Source organism: Oxyura jamaicensis, chromosome 4 (assembly GCF_011077185.1).
Source record: "Oxyura jamaicensis isolate SHBP4307 breed ruddy duck chromosome 4, BPBGC_Ojam_1.0, whole genome shotgun sequence".
In the NCBI taxonomy this organism is placed as follows: Eukaryota; Metazoa; Chordata; class Aves; order Anseriformes; family Anatidae; genus Oxyura; species Oxyura jamaicensis.
In genome coordinates this window covers 59,297,297-59,305,534 of record NC_048896.1, presented here as the reverse complement: position 1 = coordinate 59,305,534, position 8,238 = coordinate 59,297,297, and the positions used below count along the sequence as shown (strand labels likewise).

At 35.3% G+C, this 8,238-nt stretch overlaps 1 long non-coding RNA gene across 1 annotated transcript in view; it reads right to left on the bottom strand.

Moving 5' to 3' along the window:
* Positions 1-508: 508 nt before the first annotated feature.
* LOC118166751 overlaps positions 509-8,238 on the bottom strand; it is a 27,254-nt gene continuing 19,524 nt past the window's right edge. The window contains exon 3 of the long non-coding RNA XR_004750709.1: positions 509-1,655. This is a non-coding gene — a long non-coding RNA (uncharacterized LOC118166751). The remainder of the gene's footprint in view (positions 1,656-8,238) is intronic.

Here is an 8,238-nt window from a genome sequence, read left to right as displayed (position 1 = left end):
TTCTAGATTTTGGTCTGCAGTAAAGAATAATGCAGCTTATCTAACATCATGCAGTTCATATTCACACCAGTGTTCAGCCAGATTATCTTCAGTGTTGTTTTTTCTTCCTCCTCCATCTTTATGTCCTGTGTCCCCCACCCCAATAAATCTAACAGCTCCTCAGCTTTGGCTTAAGCCTCAGTACCAGAACAAGTATAGTAATCAAACAAGGTGTTTTTGTTTTTGGTTTCCCTGAACTATCTGAAGGCCACTGCCCTGCAATAGCTCTTTGAAAATCTAAGTGACATTGCAATGCAACAGCTACCACATCACCAGCTACAAGAGGACCAATTTCATCCTACATTTTCACATACCAGAATCTTACTGCCCAGGCTTTTCCAGTAGAAAAATTGCAGAGCTGTTGGAGGAAATAAAAGTGCAGAAAACCCTTCACCCATTACACTCCAGCAAGGCCATTTAACCTAGTGCTGGATCTCACCATCACAGAGATAAGCTTTGCTATTGAGCTCCACAGCTTCGATAGAGACTGGATCTTGGTTGCACTTTAACTACAAAATTTTCCAATTTGTGATACCAGGAGGAACAGAAAGCAAAGATGCCCCATCATTTTCTACCAACACATGATTACTTTTGAGAGCATAGTTTCAATCTACCTCAACCTTTCACTACTTCAAGAAAGAAATGAGAAAGCAAAACTCCTGAAGAAGAAATATTTAGCTATTGTTACAGTAGAATGCTAATGCTAAAAACTGTCTTTTTCAGTTTGACAGTCTTTGTGTATGAGTATTATTTTACCAAGCTATTTCCTAACATTTGCTGAGCATATGCAATACCATACAGCTCCAGAGATTCCTAAAGTTGTGGGGGTTTAAGTAGATACAGAAGTCTGAAGAAAGTTGTCTTTCTTTAGATCAGAGCCAAATAAAGTTTGATAGTAATAGCTTTAGTAAGATTTTGTTAGGGCTTGACCTGTTAAAGGACTTGGATTTTCTAAGGCCTCATCTGACATAGTTTCGATATACTTCTACCTACAAAGAACTATGTACTACCAATTACAAATCCTAGGAAGTCTCATCTTCAAACAAGTGTAACTTGCCCTACAAAGCTAAAATATTATCTCCATTAAACATTCAGCATCACAACACAATGTTACTCCAATTAAATTGAAATGTGTTATATAACGCATAATAACGTGGGGACTGAAAGTGTGAATACTTTTAAATGTGGCATATAAATTTCTAATAAAGGATACTTTTCAAATAGGATCTCCTGCTGAAAGAGTTCATTGTATCTAAAAAGTAGAAACCTGTCAATAATACCCATGTGTCCTATAAAATGTTTTCATTTCTTTCATGGTATGTTATGCTTCATCAGTTTCGTTAATCCTAGCTGCAGTTCACGTTGCCATGCTGAAACAGCTCACTGAGCAGTAATTTATCTCTTGACTCTGGCATAACAACCACAAATACAGGTTATTCTGGGAGTGAGGATTTGCATTGCATAAACTGTATTTTTAAAATCATTTTCAAATGAGATTAATTCATGATAGGAAAATTATTCCTCTATTTTTGGATCTGGTTTCCAAACACTTGAGGCTGAGTCTTGAGTGTTTTGTTGGATATCGGGCAGAATCTTCATTTGAGGATTAGGGATTTCTGTAAAAACGAAATGATACCACGAGAGAAATGAGAAGATGTTTCCTCCATTTACTTTAATACCTATTTAAAATTGGCATTGGAAAGATAATGACAGATTGCATTTTAGCTGAATTTTTCAGCTGTGCACTAGATGACTTGTATTTCTTTTCAATTAGGCTGACTGCCTTAGCGTGGTAGGAGATTACTTCTCCCGCATGCTGAAAAGATATTAACAATTAAAATGGGGGGGGGGAAGGGGGGGGGGGGGCAAGTAGAAGAGGATTATAAGTTTTCTTTGCCAAATGACAAGGGTTTCTCTTTGTAAGTATCTTGTTTTAGTGTTTGCTATTATGCAAGGATGGTATGCGTTGAATAGATATAATTATTGCAAGACAGTATTTTATATAGATATTTAAGACAAATGCAAATATTTACATAACAGTGGTACTTAAATAGCTTGGCCTCATACATAAGATTGGAGTGAAGTTGTCTTCAGGCATAACATTGTGTGAAATGTGCTTCTCGAGCTTTCAAGGCCCAGATACAGTAAATACCATCCTTGTTTACTCCTCCAAGAACGGAGGAAAATCAAGGGATGTGTGAGCGCCTTTCCCCTGGTGCGGAAGAGGCTGGGGGTGTTGGAGGGCACAGATGCCCTCACGGCCCCAACCACCTGCACCCTCCAAGGGGCAAACCTCACCTGATTTCCCATCACCATGTTACAGCATTACTGACCTAATTCTGGTGGCTTTCTTACAAATTACTATTGATTTCATTCATGGAAATTAAATTCAGTAACAATAGCAAAACCCCACTTCAGACAGGCTGCAATTAACATACCCTCCTCTCTAAACCACCCTCCTGAGAGGGCAGGCAAAGGTATTGCAGAGATCAGTGGGATCCTGTAACTTTCACGTTCTCTCAAAACAACTCCTTGTGTTTTATTACTAAAGTGTGTTTAAATTCAGATTGCAGAGACATTCTACATTGTCAGTGCCTTTTAAGAATCTCAGAGTATCTGTGAAACACTGTCTTACCTTCATCTACTGTTTCCTTCCTGCTGATTTTTCCGTACTGGCTTCATATTAATCCAAACCAATGTTCATTTATTAAGTATCTCAGCAGCTAGGCAAACATGTAGCAATCATAATTCCATTTCCATCACAACAGGCAGTGGCACAGTTGGCTCCAAATTATGCCCACTTTTATCCTACTCCACTCACCTAAGTGCCATTGCTACGATTTATCAATTCATGCCTAGATTATGTCTATATAAGTTTATATGAGTTTAAAAAAAGAGGTATGGACATATGCCAATACACAATATGTAACTAAGTATGAACTCCAAAATTCATTTTGTTTCTGTATAAAGCTACCAAGTCCCATATACAAATATTTTTATTTTTATTTTAGCCTTCTCAGAACCACTTACAAACTTATTGAAATAGATAGACTTTATCATGGGTTTTATCATCTGAAGCTAACCCAGCCCAGTACCATTAACTTGCTACAGTACAATTACTCCTAGAGAATCTTCTGAATTACTGTGTTTTAAAAATTGACACATTTTTGATTATGTGTATTCAAAAACAATCTCTAGGATCCAGATCTTCAAGTTCAGTAACTTTGCATAGTAAACTGATCTTAGATACACACCAATTAACAATGTTTGAAAACGTAGTTCTAGATTGAATTAACTTTGGTAACATCTTTGGCAAATTCTTCATTCATGAGGTCCAAGACAGGCTGGTATAATTAGATCCAAAGATCTGAGTGCTGAAGTCCAAATGACAATGAAAAAAAAAAAAAAAAAAAAAGACTACTTGTAGCATTTTAACCTGTATAGCATCTTCAAAAATAATCAGGAACAAGCATCTTATGTTCTACAACTCTTTTTCTTTTGATAGAGAAATTAAACTGTAGGCAAAGATGACAGTAAAATAGAAATATGTTGATACTTATACATGTACTCACACTTCCTTAGTCTTGCATCTGTAACCTACTCTTCATCCTTCTTGGACTAGTATAATTTCAGAGCGGGTATCCCTGATTTGTAACAGAGCAAACATTCATCAGAATTATGGCTGTCCTCATCGTTCACATGGAGAGGTTCTGGATCGAAATTCTCATGCTAAGTGAAGTTCTCTTCGTTTACAGTTGTCTCAATCAATTTGAGCAGCCTCTACTTTATGTGGGTTTTTCTTTCATAAAACACACACCTACAGTTTTCAGAAGACAGAGAGAATAGATACACACTGCAGAGATAGAACAACTCTGAGACAAAGCTACCCAATTCTCATTTTAAGTCAAAACAGAACAAATAAAGCATTCTCTGAAAGTACTCAGGAACTCTATTTATGAAATAGGCTTCAAAACAAACTGCCCCGTGTAGGGGTTATTACAGCAATTACTATTAACCATCTGAAGAGACACACACTGTGATAAAAGCTGCAGTTTAAAAAGCAAGGTGAGGGTCAATGTGTTCAAATCAGGTTTCAGTTTTTGTCAGGTTTGTCACTGAATTTAATGCTTTGAACTCAATAATGGTAATTAATAGCTATTAACCGCTGTTCAAAGCGGTCATACATCTATACACAGATAAAATACTTGTTTTAACCATAAGTCTCCTAGCCACAGAAAGTATTTCATCTTTCTCCCAGTTTTTCCTCAATGTGTATGAACCCAGGTGCCCAGGGATCAGCATCTTGTGTGAGCCCATTATTGACTTCTCTGCTGAGGTAACCAGAGTTGCAAAACATTAAACTAAGAGTGCCAGCTGCAGTTATTTTTTATATACTGCAACCATGCAAAGAGCTCTACAAATCCCTGGAAGAAGAAATATTGTCTACCCTTATTGGCTAGATGGCTTACTTCATTTTCTGATTCTTAAATATATTTCTAACAGGTAGGATTGATTCTGTAATGATAAAAAGTTCTGCATTTATGCAGATAGAAGTGAACCAATAATTTTAAAAAATTCCTAGAAAAAGGAATAATCTTTTATACATAATGAAGGAATGAACTTGCACTCGGTTCTATTTAAAGGATAAAAGTTATAATGGTGTGAATTCAGGAACTATATTAGGATCTGTGGCTTTGACAAATAGAGCATTGCTAACAACAATCATCCACAAGTGAATTGTCAGGGACAGAAGTTAATGGTGGACACTGATACACATCTAAGGCACATGTGGGGCTAGCTTTTCTTTCTTTTTTTTTCTTTTTTTTTTTTTTTTTACTCATTAACAGATCTTTACCAATCCTTAGTCTTTCTTTGAAGCTTTTTGCACTGAAAAGATATTTATGGTGGAGATCAACTATTTTTAAGTGTCAAGTTCCCACCCACAGGCAATATTTTTTTTCTGTGCTAGGGCACTGGGCTGTAACAACAATCACCTCAGAAAATCCAAGCCACTAACTTGGATGCTAAACTTGGAATCAATTTTAGGTTAGTCCTACAAATAAGCCCGGTTGCTTTTTCTTAGGAATTGCCACCACTGAGTTCTTTCAGTTATACATCTGCAATGGTAACTAAAAACTCTAACTAAGGATTTCTGCAAAAAAAATAACTTTATACACATTCCCTAGAAGATAGGAAAAAGAAACAATAATTTAACTCCAAATTTATAATTTATCTGAATTTTATTCTATTTTATTTTATTTTATTTTAGCCTGGGTATTTTTGCCTTTATAGGATTGGTTGTTTTTGCATTGACCTTCTCAGGGCCATCAGATATCAACTGGAGAAGTGTCCAACAGTTATCACCTATTTATCATCCATCAACAGTCATCAGTAGGGTTTTGGTAACAGCGTATATGTGCAGTTAACTTTGCACGTCTCTAACTATGAATGACCTGTGGCACCATGAACATACACCATGTATGGAAAAGGGAAAACATTATACTGATGAAAAAAGTGAATTGCTGAATCTTCAAGCAATACTCTCACCAATTTATAGTACTTCCTAGACCTCACAAAAGCCTTTTTAATTCCTTACATTTCCAACCTTTATGGCTTTATAAAATAAATTAGCAGTTTAAATAGTATACATCACAGCTTACTTCTTCACATTTCCACTTATGTTTGTAATAGCACTCACAGTGAAAAATAATAGTCAAACAAATGTAGAAAGTCACAAGAAAACGACAAGAACATTTTTATATGCAGTGGTTCCAGTAATAAAAAATTACTGCCATAGTTTCAAGTTCTTCAGCTACAGATCTAACAGCATGATCTTGGCCAGTACTAAATGCTGCTTACTCCAAACTAGCTAGAAATACTGACGCAGGTGACAAACACCTGCTCTCCTCACCTGTGCCAAAGTCAACACTGCAGTGGCTATGAAAAATAGACCTCTCTATTACTTTGAAGGTAAACCAAAACGTTCTGATATCTTATTAGACAAAAACAAGACATGAAGGCATTTGATAAGTGCATACAGTCATTGTACTCTCATCAGAGTTTCAGAGTTAGAATACGTGCAGACACATGCATTTACATATACAGAAACACACACTCTTTTTTCAAGAAAGTCAGACAAGTTTCAAAAGTCACCTCTAAAGACCATTCTTATTGCAATACCCATTAAAAAAAGAAATTGTGATGCCATTGAAAACCTACTCAAAACACTGAAATAAACATTAATGCAACTTTTACTGCAGAAACCCCATTATGCTGCTTTGCTCACTCAATTTCTGTAGACCACACATTTCCTAATATACATAGATCACAGAAAATATGATGGGGGACTCTGTCAGCTAGTGTTGAAGTGCTGTAGGCACTTCAGGCTCATGCTGAAGTCCTTGAAACTTCAATTTATTGATGTGCCTTAATTGCATTGAGTCCTACCAAACACAGCCCTAAGTGCAGTCCTAAGGCCAAGTTCAGTCCATGCATTAATTTTCTAGGTAAGGACTTCAATATTAGGCCCTCATTCAGAATAAACTGTATGTCAAATCAGATAGCAATAGATTTTTATTTTTATTTATTTATTTATTTATTTTTTAGAATAAAACCAAGGCAATCTTGCAAAACCCTTATCTTGATCCAATCTTATTTTCCATTTATGCTAACAATACATAACAGGTAGCTTGGAGCTCTTTATCTTTTCACTGATTGTATCATTTTGTATTCTATAAGTACTTCATTGTCCTCAGTTATAAATGAGCTGTAACAGAATTTTAATAAAATTCAGGAAACACTTTCTGATTCATGTTTGCTATTAAACACAAGTAAAATGAGATTTATTATTTCAGTTAGGATAATACATTTAGTACTGATAATGATAGATCGCTTATAGATATTAACTTCGAATCAGATGTAACTGAAATATCTTTCAGCTTATAAACATTTAAGTATTGTGTTAGGCTGTGCTCTGTTTCTTCACTGTACAACAGAAAATACAATCAAATGACTAGATTTTCTGTACTGTAACGTTTTGTTAAATTCATTCAACCAAGCAATTGCAAGTGCAAGAAATTGTTTATTTTCTATCAAAGAGTATGTTAGCGTAACATTTTGAGTAACTTCTGCATGATACCGAGGAAAAGAGATTTCATTTTCACAAGCTGTATTTGTTGCAAGAACTTCCTTGTTTCCTTTGCATCTTACACAAGCTATTGAATCAGACTCCCGTAAACAAGATATCTAGAAATATTGAGTACATGTTCATTTACTGAGCATTATTTGTTCTATATGCATGTTGTGTCTATATATTTCATACATGTTCAAGTTTGATAATCACATAATACAGACCCCAATTATTAATTTTATTCATATAGCCCAGGTAGATTTTTAATAAAATTGTTAATTAAATTTAATCAAGTTTTAATCCAATAAAACTTTATATAATCATTTTCTCTGAATGTTGTTTGAAGTACTGCAAGTTTACTCCTGATTTATGAACATACTCTCATTGTCTAACTTATGTCTTGGAGGGATAATTTGCAGATCAGTTATTTGACAAGAATTGGGAGAAAGCCATTTCCTCTTTCCTTGCCCAGCTGCACTAGACATTGAGAATAAAGGGACATTATAAACCATTTTACCTTCCTTAAAATTCACAGAGAACAATAGATACTGCTCCTTTGGGTAAACTCCAATCCCTCAGTCCCCTATTTAAGTGATATTTTTACACTGAAACTCAAAATGTTTAAAGTAAAAATATGTTTTTTTGTCAGCACCAAAACTTAGCCACCTTTCTTGTTTCCCTAAGACTATGTAACAACTCAAATGAGAAAACCACAATTCAAAGCATGGACCAAATTCAGTTGGGTACGATTGCCAGGGGAAAATGGACACATTCAGAAATCTATTCTACAACAAACAGAAAGTAGCTTTTCTTAGTGACTAAGAATTTGCCAAGCCTAAGTATCCATGTTTTCTTTGATAATGTCATAGTTGACTGTTATTAAATGTTTATATACTGTAAAATTACATCAAAACAAAAGCCACCTTTAAGATTCATCCCTTTTTGCGTGGTGAATCATCTCAAGAAATTACCTGTTGTGGAAGCAGGAGCCTTTTCTCAACAGTTGTTCTTGTTAGAGACCTTATGCTGTTATTGCTAGGGGTGAAAGATGCATGCTAGCAACATCATGC